The sequence below is a fragment of the Eubalaena glacialis genome, chromosome 17 (genome assembly GCF_028564815.1).
Source record: "Eubalaena glacialis isolate mEubGla1 chromosome 17, mEubGla1.1.hap2.+ XY, whole genome shotgun sequence".
Taxonomy (NCBI): domain Eukaryota; kingdom Metazoa; phylum Chordata; class Mammalia; order Artiodactyla; family Balaenidae; genus Eubalaena; species Eubalaena glacialis.
The window spans coordinates 25,356,768-25,373,587 of NC_083732.1; the positions used below are offsets into that span (position 1 = coordinate 25,356,768).

A 16,820-nucleotide genomic window follows, 5' to 3' on the forward strand; every position below is an offset into this window, starting at 1 on the left:
CTAGATGCTTCTTTTCTCCCTGTTCATTCTTACCTGACCATTTTCTTTCCCATCTTTCCACACTCAGCCCACACCCAGCCTCCTCTGCTTCAGACCTACTTTGTAACCTTGCTGTCACATCAACACACTTAAAGAAAGTTTACTTTTTTCAATCCATTCTACAGATTTCAGCAGTGTCCCCTCTGCATCATGCTAATTTGGTCATGTTATGCTTCTCCCTGGAAATCTCCCCCAGCAACTTATTGCTTAAAGGATAATGTTGAAACTCCTTAACATGGCATGATACTGATACATTAATCTATCAAATGAGAAATATTTACAATGATTGTTCCATATCTTAGTTTTCCTTAAAACATTCCTATGAGGAAGATAGATGTCAAATATTCTCCCTAATTGTAAATTAAAGAAACAGAGGTGAATTACTTTCCAAAGCTATCCAGGAATTAGATGATGAAACCAATGACAAATTATATTTCTTAGTCCTCTGTTTTGCCTCGAGAACAGTGATTTTAGTCTTTTTTTATATCGCTTTGGCACACACAATAAATAACTCCCATGTTCCACACATTCCCATGTGCATACTCATGACATGTCCAATTGGTGGCTCTCTATCAAGTATCCCTTTTCTACCACTTGTGAAAACCTATCAGCGCATGCTGGTGAGAGGCAGTGTGGAATCAAGGTTAAGAGTCAAACTTTATAGCTCCATAGCTCTGGGTTTCAGCCTAGGCTCTGACCTTTATGACTGTAAGACTCTGGGGCAAATTGTTTAACCTCTTCAAGCCACCATTTTCTTATCTGTAAAATGGGGATGAATAAAACATAGATCTTAGAGATTTAATGAGAATAGAATGAGATATTTATAAAGTTCTTAGCACTTTTAAAGTATTCAATGAACGGTCAATTTAAAATTGTTTTGTTCTCATTTATTTTGAAATTTCTTGTCTGAGGATTTGAACTCTATTTTAATAATAAGTTCCTTGCAACACAGCCTCCTAATGGATTATGACAAAGCAATGTGTGATGATACTGCTTTCTAGATAATGCATCTTTAAAAGAGTTAAGTAGTTGGGGGAACTCTGTGAGTTCCCTCATGCAGTCTGGTCTCCTCCAGACTCAGGTGAGCCTGGAAAAGAGGTGCAGAGCACAGCAAGCATGTGGTGTGGCCCCTCTGCTAAGGAGCCCCCAAATTGTTAACAGCAGAAATGTGGAGTAGACTGCAGTCAATGGTTTCTTTTCAATAAGGCTTTTGAAAAGAACAGTCTCTTGTATTAGGGGTTAATAAATACCATACAAGTATTTAAGACAGTCTTGTATTTTTTACATAATTATTGAAATATTGCTGATTCTAGAATTAATGAGAGCAATACTCAAGAGTGTTAAAAGTCAAATCTTTGACTTCATCTCGAGCTGGATTCATGCCTCCACTCCTTTACGTACTAGGCAGAAATCCTGAAGCTACTTGACTTCTCTGCATCTCTTTCCATAGTTGTATGATGGGAAAAATAATAAAACCTACCTCATAGGTAGTTGGTTTGAAGACTAAATGAGACCTTAGATGTAAAATGTTTAGTACAGTTCCTGTCACATCCTAAGGACTCAAACAATAATAACCCTCATTATTTTCTCATTTGAAATCACTTCTCTTGTCTCCTATTTGACCCCATTTTGAAATACTGTTATTTTTATCCATGGTTATCCTTCTCAGTACCACCCTCACTTTTCCCGATCTCTTATGTTCAGCGAAATTGTGTCTACAGCAAAGAAACCTCAAGTGTGGGCTGAAATGTAGTTGGAAGGTTGACAGAGGACCTAGTGTTTGGATTTCTTGGAGGCCTTAACTGGGATGACGTTGGTCAGGACATGTAGCATCACTATTCGTCTTGCTCAGAGGGGATCTGACCAATGAAGGGACCATGGAGTCCAGGAAAGGAGAGCAAAGAGGTGCGGGAGATCACAACAGACTTGGGGAAACCTCAGCATGTGCATGACCGAGATGACCTCTATGCTGAGCTGATGGAATGAGGAATGAGGCACAAACAGAAAACAGCCTTTAAAAATTTCATTGAGAAAGTAGAGGCTCTAACTAAGGAGGAACTGGACTTTGAAGTGCTTTTTGGGGACTTGGGATTTAACAGAGCTCCTATAGGAGTACCTGCCTCCTTCAGCCCACTAGTATTGTACTGGTAAATGCTACAGAATGGCCACCTTTTGTGGTGACGTTGGATGAAGTGGAGCTGATTCACTTGGAGTGAGTCCAGTTTCACCAGAAGAACTTTGACACAGTAATCGTCTACAAGGACTACAGCAAGAGACAACAATCAACGCCATTCATGTTGCCTCTCTTGACCCCATCAAGGAATGGTTGAATTCTTGTGACCTAAAGTACACAGAAGGAGTACAGTCCCTCAACTGGACTACAATTATGAAGACCATTGTTGATGACCCTGAGGGCTTCTTCGAACAAGGTGGCTGGTCTTTCCCGGAACCTAAGGGTGAGGGGAGTGATACTGAGGAAGGGGATTCTGAGTCTTAAATCAAAGATGAGACTTTTAATCCTTCAGAGGATGACTATGAAGAAGAGGAGGAGGACAGGGAGGAAGATTATTCATCAGAAGCTGAAAAATCAGATTATTCCAAGGAATCATTGGGCAGTGAAGAAGAGAGTGGACAGGATTGGGATGAACTGGAGGAAGAAGCCCGAAAAGCTGACCGTGAAAGTCGCTATGAGGAGGAAGAGGAAGAGAGTCGCAGTATGAGCTGGAAGAGGAAGACATCTGTGCACAGGTCAGGCCGAGGCTCTAACCGAGGTTCCAGACACAGCTCTGTGCCTCCCAAGAAAAAGAGGATGTAACTTCGGAACTTTGACCCTCAGCTGCATTCTTCCTTCAGCCAATCCCTGGAAATTTTACATGACATAGAAACTTTAAAAAAAAAAAAAAAGAAAAGACAATGGAGGCTGGTCCTCCATTCAGAGTTCTCATTAACAGTCATCAGGAGCAGACAAGCTGGCTGTGTTCTGAGAACCTTCCAATTTGTGCAGGAGAAAGCTTCTCTGAGAAAGTGTTGCTTGAGCCTTCCTGTCGTGCGTGGGAATGTCAGCAGGCTGTTGGGTACGACTCTAAGCCCGATTACAGCTTAGCATTTATAAATTACCATCGGCTCACATGATTTATCTCAACCTTTGTACCAGTATGGTTTTAGTAATAACATTGCATGTTTTTAGGTGAGATAAATGGTAAGAGTAAATTCCTCCTTGAAATTAAAAAACATATGTTATAAAGATTAGCAGTGCCAAGCAGTTTATAATGTATCTTGTTCCTAAGGGAAAATCTTATGGCCATTTTTACAGCGAATTACAATGAATCAAAAGTAGCACTAAGAATTGCCTCACTCTTCCCTTTTTCTAAATTCATTGCATGAAATACTGTCCTCATTTTTGATAGAACTGAGTGACTGCCTTGTGTTCAGCTTGCCTAACAAAGCAATTGCAGACCTAACTGTTCCTGGAAGAATCCAGCCAACTGCTAGAAAACTCAGTAATGTTGTAGAATAGTGGTCACAAAACATGTGATTTCTGGAACCAACAGGGTAATCACACAAAAATGTAACAGCAGATTGTGGCTTAAGCTACTACTCAGCACCCTGTCTTTTTCAGCACTGTGCCTCTCCAGCCTCTCTTAATATAGTCCTCTTTCTCCCTTCACTTATGCCCTTCCAACTGCCTCAGAAAAACAGACTTACACATGCACATGCACCTTGGTATTTACACATTTACTGTATTTCTCTATCCTTTCTTCAGTCCTCCTCTTTTGTATATATATAAAAAAAGGTAAGCTTTAGGCATCAGATCACTATGCTAATTTTCCTTTTGATATCTAAACTTATTACTGGATAATTATGCATTAATTAGCAGTTTAGGGAAACTAGCAACTTCATATATAAGAAGTTACTCTCTGGGGTTAATAAAGATCATACAAGGCACAAGAAATGCAGTGAAGCTAAATAAATCCCTGGTGTTCCGTTAGAGTGGTTATCTATTATAATTCTCCCTAAGCTGTAAGCCCTGTGAAGGTGGATATTGCGTCTACTTTTTCCATCATTGTATTGTCAACACTTAAAAATAATGCTCACTATATGGCAAGGAATCAATAAATATTTGCAAAGTAAGTGATCTCATGGAGCACCGGCAATGTATCAAGAACTGAGTTAGGTCCTGAGTAAGAAGAAGCCTCAGTACTGAAGGAGTTCACAATCTATAAAGAGCTATGGGAACACAGATGAGGAGACATGGCCTTTGCTCAGGGATTATTGTGAAGAGGGTTTGAAATTTAAGCTGGACCTGTACCCATAAGTGGGAGTTCACCAGATAAAATGGGAGAGTGAGGAGAATATTCTAGACAAAGAGAATAAGATTACAAATGGCACAGAGGCTTGATAGTGCATTTGGGAAGCATAAGTGAAAAGGGTAGCCAGAGTATAGGCTCTATGTGAAGGTATGAGGTCAATGAGGCTTGAAAGGGGGCCAAAGAGGTTGGACTTTATCCAGTAGAGGGAGCCATTTAGGATGATTGCCCTAGAGTGATAGATAACTCGGCTCAAAGTGAGAGAATGGACGAGAGAACCTGGAGGAAGCGCCCTGTTTGGCAGACATGGCAAATGTGCCTGAGGGAGCAGAGGAGGGCCTGGATGAGAAGACAGTCGATGGGAAAGGATGGAGTGGATAATTGTGGGCAACAGTGTGGAGGCAGAGCTAACAAGATTTAACTACTAATTGAAGGATAGGAGGGCGGTAACTCCTTTACTCAAAGTTTTCTCTAAGAAGTGATATGCATACTCAGGTGACATTTACCAAGACAGTAAATGGGAGAGTAGAAAGAGCTTCTGGGAAAATGATGAGTTCTTTTTAGAAAATGTTTATTAATGGTTCCAGCTTTGATAGTTTCACAATGATGAACCGTGAGTAATTGGAATGGGAGTTCAGATCTCAGAAGAAATGTCAGTGCAAGGGACAAAGTTAAGAGTGATTTGCTTTAGAGATGATGGTTGAAACATTTGATGAACTCGCCAAGGTAGAGCATGCCAGATAAAGGACAAGAAGACTAAAGAGTGAGTCTTGAGAAATGTTTCTATTGAAGGAGGAATATAGAAAGGAGAATGAATGAAGGGCTAAAGAAGAAATTATCAGGAAATACACACCATAGAGAAGTAGAAACCAATAGGGGGAAATTTCACAAGGGAGGAGGGATGTTGAAGAAGACTAATAACTTAGTAGAGTGCTTTTGGTATTTAAAACTTCATTGGTGGCTTTGGAAACTATAGTTAATTGGTGACTGTGGGATTCAAATTACAGGGAGTTAAGAAGCAACTATAAAGTGAGGGATGAAGGCATTGAGCATTTTGACTATTCTATGAAGATTTTAGCAATGAAAGGAAAGGAGGATCCATTGAGAGCTTGATGAGGTAGCAATATCAGAGAAGGTTTTATTAAGATGATAGTGTAAGCTGTCTAGGAAAAATAATCATCAGAGTGAAAAGGATGGAAGACTCCAGAGAGAAAACTTTATTCATGAAACAATCCAGAAGAATGAAAGAAGGAAGTAGGGTCTACTGCTTGGACCTTAAAATGATTAAATTCATTCCCTCACTGTTTTCAGATGATAGAAATTGAGTGTTCTCTGAGGTCCAGAAACAATAAAGCTTTACTAGGGAATATGTATTAGGTTACAATGATAAAATAACCTTGCTGTTTTGAGGATTTGGGGCGGGGGTGTTGAAACCTTAGGATACATGGGGATACAAACTCAATCTAGCCTGAACTGAGAAGTCAGCAGCCAGGACTCTGCCCCGAGGGTTGGCACCTCTGCTTTGCTTACCTTTCCTTAACCTTCAACATGGCCACTCCATTTCTTAGCCTAAGGAAAGTAATTATTTATAATACAGTCCATTCAACTTGGATCTGCAATAGAAGAAACCTAATTCCTGGTTATAATGTGGTTGTAAAAAAAAAAAATTGCTCATGTGTAATGGGCAGGTTGTGGGCTGAGAGATTAAAAAATCCTGGACACATTTCTTCTGGGTCTGTGAACTGAGCTTGGAAGGTGATACTGGAACGTGAATGAAAACTGTGATTGAGAAATTAACCATTGGACCAATAAGTGCACTCATATAGCTTGCAGGTGATGTCGAAGCACAGGATATTTTCCCCTCTCAACCTCCTTCCTAGGAAAAGAGAGCGAAGAGAAGTTGATGACATTCGTATTCAATTAATGTGCTGGGTTGTAGAGGGCTTGTGAACTCAAGACACCAGTAGCATTAACAATAACCAGATACCAGATAAAGAATGGGTTTGGACACTTATCTAATGGGCTGTTACATGACTTTCACATTGGATTAGGCTTTGTGTTTCAGAGCAACCACTGGTTTCTCATGAAGTAGAGTGTATCTCATGAGGCTTCTCTAAGTGAAGTTCTTTGTAGAAAGTAATGACTTTCAGTAGTTAAAATACCTGATGAATATCAAAACCATCAGGCAGTAACGTGTACAAACAAAACTGGGGAGCCTAAGAAAGTACAAGTTTGTCCACTTCTAAGCCAAAGGGGGAGTTTCAGATTTATAAGAGTTAAACCCTTGGCTGTTTGAACAAGCTTGGCATTGCCTAAGTTGCTAAGTGAAGAATGTCCTGAAGGAGAAGAGGAAGGAAAGAGTGGTTTGCTAAGTAAAATATATTTAATGTTTTTTTTTTTTTTAAAGTGGTCAGTATTTATGAAAATAACTGAAGGAAAAAATCAGTAAGTAGAAAATCAGCAAAGCAGGGTACTCAGGTGTTCTTATGTTTTTTTTGCAGTATTCATTATACAGGGCTGGCCTCCAATTTCAAACTCTAGGAGGTATGGTTTGTTAGTTAACAGTGGGATGGGCCACACCCAAAGACTTTGGACCTGAAACTAGACCCTCATCTTTAAAGATGAACAGAACTGTTCAGGAAGAACTAAAGATCTAAGCTGAAAGACAGAAGAGGGTATTAAGGCAGTAAGAGCACCCAGATATCTGAGGATTCTGTCCTCGTCACCTTTTTGTCCCTGGGATATGCGTAATTCTCAGTCCATATAGGACACTGAAAAATGATTTTTTGACTAAATGAAAACCAGGTAATCAATGATCCTATGGACAGGGACACTACAATGATGGGGAAATTCAGGAATAGAAATGCTCAGAAACTCAGGATGTTGGAATTAGGGAAAATTCGGTTAGGAGACAGTGAAAGACAAACCTAGGTAGGAGTTCAGGGTCAGTACCCAAATCTTAAGAAAACAGGTGGTGATAGTGAAGGGAAGTTGCCAAAGCAAGATCTAGGCCTAAGCAATAAGGCAGAAGCCAATTCATCAGGCCTGCATAACTAAATCATGCATTCATTCAGCAATTGATTATCGAGTGCTTTTTCTGTTACAGGCACGCTACTAGATGCCAGGAATAAAGCCAAAAGAGACAAAGGTTCCCGTTCTCATACAGCAGTTAGTAAGAGGAGACAAGAAGTAAAGAAAAAAAAGGAAAGTAAAATACATATCATGTTACATTAGGTTACATGTTTTAAAGAAAAATAAAGCAGGAAGGTAGGAACTATTGGAAGGGGTTGTGATTTTAAATAACGTGGTCTGGGAAGATACCACTAAGGTTACAACTGGATAAAGACAAAGAAAAAAAGATGGATGGAGCAATTCACACAAATATCTTGGGGAGGAGTAGCCCAGGGGAAGGAAGCAGAGCGAACAGCAAATGCAAAGTCTCTGAGGCTCTGAGACTAGAAAGGATCCGAAATTTTCTAGAAAGAAGGGAGGCTTGTGTGGTTTGAGGGAGCGATCAAGTGGCAAACTATCAATAGTAGGAGATGAGATCAGAGAGGTAAGGGGAGGTCCAAAATGGGGGCAGATCACGTAGGACTTTGTAGAATTGGAGTAGAGGTGCTGAAATCTTGTTTCTCCAAGATCAGAACTGTTCAAGACCAAGGTCAGGCTGAACCTACCAGGATCCATCAAATAAAAGCACTTCTGTGAGGGGTGAAGAGGTTGAGAACCAGATAAGTCCTATCAGCTAATCCTCAGGGGAAAAAGCTGCATAGGAAACAAAATGTGTCATCAGCCCCCCCCTTCCCCTTCTTCTGGGGTCCTTTCCTGCTACCCTCTGCCCAGTAGCCAAAGGAACGCATTTTCTGTCCTATTTTCTGTAGAAAACTAAAGCATTCACCTTGCTGGCTTAATGTGGAGCTAAGGTTATTTAAATTATAATGAGGGCAGACTAAGAAGTCCTCAGTATGTAACGGAACATAATGATGGAATGAGAAACATTGGAGCTGACAGGTTTGGGCAGGGATCTGGTTATCTTTAGCTGGTTCAGTATTGGCAACTCCCTGTGTGAGTAGTAACTGACATCCAAATAAAGCTCCCAATTTTAGAGTCTTTCTCTCTCTTTATGTCTATGTGAGTATATGTGGTTTATTATACACATATTTATAGTTAACTGTGTTTGTTGAAGTAAAATTCCAAGTGCGATTAAACTTTTAAAGAAAGATAATATAAACAAAATGAAGTCTAAATTTAAGTGAAACATAAGTGATCTCCTACATTCTAATTCTGGGTTGTCCACCCCTTTCCCTTATCCATTTTGTAAACCAGTTTTCAGGCAAGATCTGACACTTACATAAGTGCTAGAGGAAGGGAACTTCTGGAACTGGACGGAGTTCAGTGGAGACATTTATAGACCAACTTCCATTTGCCTAAAGTGACTCAGTTTACTCAGTTTTAATTATTTCAAAATCCTCAGCACCGTCTCTTCTAGCTGGGGTGCATTCCTGGTTCTTTACATACATGATAGGCAGAAAAAGTGGGATAGATGACACAAGTTTCTTTGTTTTTTCCCCTGGAAAACATTACCTCTTGAGTGGGGGGGAGTCAGAACTCTCTAGGAATTAAGTGATATCCTATTTCATATTCATTATAAGCCCAATCCAGGCTTCTACGAGTCTAAATTCAGTTGTTCAGCCACTGCTTAGCACAGCTAGTTTATCAAACAGGGTATTGTGCAGTCTAAATAGAAACAAAAAGCTTTTTGATTTGGGCAGTTCTCATGAGAGCTCATTGAATTTATTGTGATATTTCTCTTTACACAGAAAAGAACCAGATTAGTATCCGATAACAGATCAGCACATTTATAAATGCTGAATGCTGAGCTGTGGGCACCATGTGATTGGATACAGAGTTTGTAATTAGTTTTGCTTTATCGTGTTTGCTGCAAGGACAGGGTGAGTTTACGAGGCACTGATCTCATCTGCAGGGGCCTGGGATAGCAGCCAGTCGCTGTGGGTGCACACCAGCCCCACACGGAGCTGGATGCAAGCAACTCCCGAGAGGCTGTGCAGGCAGGTGTCAGCACTAAATGTGCAGATTCAGAGCAGAAGACGGGGGATGGAGGATGCGTGTGCCTTAGTGGGTTAATCTGTACTTGAGCTGACAGGTGTCCCTACCACCCCTGTGGCAAGATATCCATCCACATATGGCACCACAGTTGAGGAGGAAAGGGGAGCCATGGGAATTGTTCAGGAGGCAAGTGTCAAGGCAACTGACTCTGAATATTTGCCTGAATGATCAGACTGAAAACCAGGGAGGCTTTTTTTTTTTAAGATTTGAAAGCATTTAATGACACAGCATATATTTAACAGGTAGGGTAAAAGTTGAGAGGTTCAGGTCATACAACTGAGTAGTAAGCCTGAATTACCACCTCTCTGCTCAGGTCCAGCCTCTGGAGTTCATTCCTATCAATACCATTTTGATTGTGCAGTAAGATGAAAATTTGTCATTACAGTCTTTACAGTGACAGAGAAATTCACACTATGTATCAAACAGCAAGGTAATGAAGCAAATTATCAACACAGTGTAGCAACGCACAAGCAAATAATCATTAGGGTAACATTACTTTGTCCAGTAAATGTTTCTTTTCCACTTGTACACTTACTAATGATTTAAACTGTTTATTATGCACCTAGTTTTATTATACTTTGTACTAGAATTATCTCAAACATACAATATAATGTATTTCAGGAAAAAAATTGAAATTACAGATTATTTAATACAGTATCAGTTTTCTATTCCTTCTTGTATACCGACATTCTTAACTGTTGTCAGAGCTGATGCAGAAACGTCACATCAAGAGGCAGTGTTAGTCACTCAGAGGCAAGAAGAGGTTCATTTTCCTGGAGGTGAGTTAGACTGACAATACTTGTGGTTTGTATGCTGTAAAAACAATACAAAACAAGACATACACACACACTTTTTATTGAAGTATATACAGAAAAGTGCACATTTAATAAGGATACAGTGAGAGGAATATTTCCACACTGAGCTACTCATGTAACCACACCAAGAGACATTATCAGTATGTCCCTTTCCAGCATTACAATTCCCAACAAGACCACTATCCAAGCTTCTAATAATATCCATTAGTTTTAGTTGCTTTGACATTTAATGTAAATGGTATCATACAGTGCATCATCTTTTGTGCTTGGCTTCTTTCACTCAACATTATTTTTGTGAGCTACATCCATTTCATTGCATGTTTGTTCTTGTTGCTGTAGAGTACTCTCTCATATGAATATATCTCAATTTTTATATCCATTTAGGGATACAAGGGACACTTGGGCAGTTTTTTTTTTTCTTATTAACCTCCCTTAACCTTTATTAGCATCCCTCACTCCCACTCTGCTCCTCCAGAACCAGACGTTTCCTTTGGGCACTTTCTAATCTGTATTTTTAATAGAGCTTTCATGAACATTCTAGTACATTCTTTGGGTGACTACACGTATGTGTTTCTGTTGGGTAGATACCTAGAAATGGAATTACTAAGTCATAATAAAGTGCATGTTCAGCTTTGATAGATACTGCCAGTTTCTAAAGTGTTATACCAACTTTCGTCTGTTTTTTTTAACTGTGAGTGGCACAAAAATTTCCACTTAGCTCTTGCCTGAAGTACTTCCTTTCTTCCTTCTTGTCTTAAAGTGTCTGTGTTTTGGGTAACAGCAAGGCTTTCTGCCAAGTCCCAAGAAGTAGAGGTTGTAGAATAAAAGAAAGGAGGAAATTAGGGAATAGGCCTCAGAATTTAAAAATTACCTGAGATTGTCATATGACTCGGGCCCTAAGTCTCTTTAGCTCTTATTCTCTATCCAAGTACCAGCTCCTATTTAACTCTATGCCCCACTCAAGAATTTGACCCTAATTCTCACTTTCCCCAAAGCTCCCAACCACCTCAGACGCCTGCACCAAGTCATAGAAAATGGATCTTTGGGCCCCTTGTGCATTGGGAGTTGGTTCTGTAGTATCTGAAGTTTGGCCTTCTTGTCATATTTTCTCAAGGAAATAGTGTTAGGTGACTGGGTTGAATTCTACAGCTGGGATAGTAACATAATGGTTGATAAGCCTTTTAGGGCTGTCTGTAATCTAACCCACATGTATCACATTACACCCATAGGAAAAGCAGTTTTAACAACTGACTATTTTTTTTAAGTGCTGGGAATCCAGATGGATAATAAATTGGGAACCCCTTGTATTTATATATCAAACCTCAGTGTTCTTAATTTATAATAATTAGAAGCCACAAATAAATTGATGGACTGCTGAAGGCTGTCTTCCTAATGAGAGCCAATTGTATAAAAAGCTGAGTTACCAGATGTGAGAACACATTCTGTGAGCATTTGGAAAAGAAGGCAATATCTCTGTGCTTGACCCTAGGACATATGGCTAAGATCAGCACCTGAGCTGGTCTCTGATTACACAGATTCATCTATTAGCCTTCTGCCATTAATCTCATTTCTCATAGAGAAGGGAGTTCCAACTGTAGGGTTTTCAACTGTTTTTCTGGAGAAAGCAGTCTTTTATGACATTAAACAATGCATACCTTCCCACAGCTTAGAGTCCCTTGCTGAGTGCACATACCAGTTTTACTTGATGAACCACACAGTACTGAAGAGACCACAACTACACTGTTTATTTTATTAAAATCTCCACTATTATAGCTCCTATTGCATTACCCTAATATTGAAAATTAAAGTTATATAACTCAGTTAACTGCTGATCTCCAACTGCTAAAAAACAAAACAAAAACCTAGATAAAGCTAGTCAGTTGTGTCTAAGTTGGATAGACCCATAACCACTTCTGACTCATTGGAGAAAACTGCTGACTGAGAGTTTGTGCATGCTTGGGAATGAATTCTTGAAATAATATAATTGTATGTTTACATTTTACATGTGATGTCCAGTATTAGCTCTAATTATACTCATCTATTACTTTGAATTAAAAGATACCTTCTGGGGGAGGATTCTGGGAAGATGATGAAGTAAGAAGCATCAGGAATCCATGTCCCCAACCAGACAACAATAACACTGGCAGAATATGTCAGATGTAACTATTGTGGAACTCTGCAGTCTATTGAAGGCTTAGCTTGGCAGCAGTCACCCATCCCCCAACTCCCAGGTGTGGCAGGCATCTGTACATGTGTTCCTGAAGCAGCTTGCGTGTAGTTTTGGGGAGCCAGAGTGGGAAATAAGACCCTCTCCTTCAAATACGGAAGATCAGTGATCTGATCACTGATTGCTTCTTCTGATCTTAGAGGTAGAGTCACAGAAGCAGGCAACAGTGTTGTTGCATCTCCTCCCATTGTTTCAAGACCCTTCCATTCAGGTTGAATTGACTTCTAGGGGATTTAAGGGGCCAACACCTTCCCTCCCCACTTTCATTTTTCTCTTTTCCCCCATTAGGATCCAGATGTTAAAGACATTCAAAAGCAGCTGCATATATAGAGGAAATTAGAAAGTCACCGCCCATGCCCTGGGAAAGGCATAGGCTCAGAAAATACATGAAAAGACCTTAAGTTTACACCTCAGGCTAATCCTTGGCACAGAGACACACTACAGCAACCAAAATAAAACAACAACAACAAACAACAGACCTTGAGGGAAGGGGGAAAATTTGATTTCCAGAATTATTAGATTATTAGATTCAAATATTTCATTTTCAACAAAAAATCACAAAGCATACAAAGAAACAAGAAAGTATGTCTCATTCAAAGGAAAAAATAAAGCAACAGAAACTGTCCTTGAGAAAGACCTGATGGCAGATTTACTAGGTAAAGAACTGTCTGAAAGATGCTAAAAGAACTAAAGGAAGACATGGAGGACGTAAAGGAAAATGATGTATAACAAAAGGAAAATATCAATAAAGAGATGAAAAACCTAAGAAGAATCCCAAAAGAAATTCTGTAGCTGAAAAGTACAATAACTGAAATGAAAAAAATTCACTAGAGGAATTCATAGACAAATTTGAGCAGGCTATTAAAGAGTCAGCAAACTTGAAGACAGGACAACAGAAATTATCAAGTCTGAAGAATTGAAAGAAAATGATCAAAGAAAAGTGAACAGAGCCTATAGAACACCATCAGGTAGACCAACATATGCATTTGGGAGTCCCAGAAAGAAAAGAGAGTGAAAGAGGCAGAGAGAATATTTGAAGAAATAATGGCTAAAATTTCTTAAATTTGATACAATACATTAATATGAACATCTGAGAATCTCAACAAACTCCAAGTAAGATGAACTCAAAGAGACCCACAGCAAAACACATTATAACCAAACTGTCAAAACCAAAGACTTAAAAGCAGCGAGAGAGAAGTGACTCTTCACATACAAGAGATCCTTGATAAGATAATCAGCAGATTTCTCATCAGAAACTTTGGAAGCCAAAAGACAATGGACTGATATATTTATAGTGCTAAAAGGGAAAAAAAAAGCCAACAAGAATCATATATCTGGCAAAACTGTGCTTCGAAAATGAGAGAGCAGTCAAGACCTTCCTAGATAAGCAAAAGCCAAGGAGTTGGTTACCACTAGATCTGAACTGCAAGAAATGCTCAAGGGAGTCCTACAGTGTGAAATGAAAGGATACTGGACTGTACCTTGAACTTGTATAAAGAAATAAAGATTGAAGTAGAAGTAAACACATGGGCAGTTATGGAATCTGGTATCATTGTAACTCCACATTTTGCTTCTTACATAATTTAACAGACTCATGCATTAAAAAACAATTAGTTTATGTTTTTGGACACACTATATAAAGATGTAATTTTGTGACATCAACAACTGTAGGGCTGGGGATGGAGCTAAAAGGAGCAGAGTTTTTGTATGGTATTGAAGTTATGGTAGTATAAATTCAAATTAGAGTGTTATAACTTTAGGATGTTAAATGTAATCCCCATGGTAACCACAAAGAAAATAACTACAGAATATACACAGAAGGAAATGTGAAGGGAATTAAAATGTTTCACTATAAAAAAATCAACACTAAAGAAGACAGTGATGCAGGATATGAGGGGAAAAAGCTATAAAGTAAATAGAAAACAACAGCAAACTAAAGTCCCTTCATATCTTTAAATGTGAGTGAATTAAACTCTCCAATTAAAAAACAGAGATTGGCAGAATGGATTTTTTTTAGAATGGTGATTCAACTATACACTGTTTACAAGAGACTCACTTTAGATTTAAGGACACAAATTGGTTAAAAGTGAAAGAATGTAAAAAATATATTCCATGCAAATAATAACCAAAAGAGAGATACAGTAAGTCCCCTTACAAACAAGTTCCGTTCTGAGAGTGTGTTCACAAGTCCAGTTTGTTCATAAGTCCAACAAAGTTAGCCTAGGTACCCAACTAACACAGTCAGCTATATAGTACTGTACTGTAATAGATTTATAATACTTTTCACACAAATAATACATAAAAAACAAACACAAAAAATAAAGAAAGCATTTTAAATCTTACAGTACAATACCTTGAAAAGTACAGTAGTACAGTACAAGGGCTCGCAAACAGGGGCTGACATCAAGTGAACAGGCGAGAAGAGTTACTGACTGGGAGGGAGAGGAGCGTCAGCAATACGAGATAGAGGGCTAGCTGTAACTTCACTCACTCACATCCTGGGCTTGAAATAAAGATACTGTACTACTGTACTCCATACAGTACTGTAAGTAAAGTACACAAAAGCACAACCACCTGTAGAAGATGCACGCACATGACAATGTATGCCAGACACGTGAACTAACTTACATGATTGGACATGCGAGCACACTTTCACATCTTTGAAAGTTCAAAACTTGAATGTTCGTAGGTAGGGGACTTACTGTATATACAATGGAACATTATTCAGCCTTAAAAATGAAGGAAATTTTGATATATGCTACAAATATGGATGAATCTTGAGGACATTATGCTAAGTGAAATAAGCTAATCAGAAAAATACAAACATTGTATAATTTCACTTATATGAGGTACTTACGGTAGTCAGAATCAGGGATAGAAAGTAGAATTATGGTTTCCAGGGACTGGAAGGAGAGAGGAATGCAGAGTTCTTGTCTAATGGGTATAGAGTTTCAGTTTCGTGAGCTGGTAGGTGTTCTGGTGGTGATGGTTGGACAACAGTTTGGATGTATTTAATGCCACTGAAGTGTACGCTTAAAAACGGTTAAGATGGCAAATTTTGTGTTGAGCGTATTTTAACACAATAAAGAAATTGAAAAAAAGATACTCTCTGATTTTTTTCTTGACTTTTAAACAATGAATTTCATTATCCTTTCTGCAGATAAACTGGTATTCTATTTTATTGAAATCAATGTGGTTTTAGTTGCAGATGTAGTAGTGGGTTGAACACATTTCATATTGACCCCAAGACAAATCTGTACAGATGCTTTTATGAACAAATTCTTGTTATCAGCGTTCTGAATAAACATTTTGCTCTTTCCCATAAATTTCGAGGTCCCAAGAGGAAAATCTTTTATATTTCTGGTAAACCATAGCTCTGCTTATGTGTAATCTTCTTGCTTCTTTAAAAAAATTGCTGGAATTAACAGATAAAATGTGTTCTTAAAAATCAACCATGGAAGTTTTACTGTGTACTTTATAGGTAAAGAATTAAGGAAAGAACCAGAGACAGAATCCTTGACCTTGGGGAACTTAAATCCAGCTGGTGTATGGTTTTAATTAGAGTTCTTCAGTTTTAGTGGCAGAAACCCAATTTAAGTGGACTTAAGGAATGTAAGAAATTGATTGTTCAGCTCTGGTGGACATCCCTTCTGCACCTAACACTTCCGTTCTCTGGAACGACTGGCCCTACTGCTGATTTCCAGCACCTGTGACTCTTTACCTGCAGGCTCTTTTGGCCTTGAGTGGGGGAGGCTGGAAGTGCTCTAAAATTAATAATTAGGAGCATTCATCAACCAGCGACAGGAGTTGGTGGATATACACCCCAGCTCCCTTGCCTCTCAGGCAGGATAACTGAAACATGTGTTCTATATTGGAGTTCCCCAGTAGGAGTTGCTTCCTGTTGCCCAGAATGACAGCTTGTTTGATAATGTACCCTTAATTGGCTTTTTTCTCTTCCCTGTCTCACTAAACTACTCTCCTGCCAGTATTTTCTGGGCTCAATCCCTACACAAACTACTTGCACTATCATCCTTATCTCCGGGACTGCTGCTGGGTGAACTCACGCTAAAATAATTGGCTTTTCTAAGGGAGAAGTCCAATGGTAAACTTCAGGACACTGCTGCATCCAAGGGTTTAAATGATATCATTGAGAATGTATGTCTCCTGTTCAGCTCTTCAATCCTTTATCCTAGCTCCATTCTCACTCACTGGCTTCCATCAAGGGGACAAGATAGTTGCCAGCAGTCCATGTGTGGACCATATTCTCTCAGCAACACCAACCCAAAAGAGCTATTCTTCTGTAGG

At 39.1% G+C, this 16,820-nt stretch overlaps 1 pseudogene; it reads left to right on the forward strand.

The window, feature by feature from the left end:
• Positions 1-584: 584 nt before the first annotated feature.
• On the forward strand, positions 585-2,854 carry LOC133077017 (FACT complex subunit SPT16-like; annotated as a pseudogene).
• Positions 2,855-16,820: the final 13,966 nt, after the last annotated feature.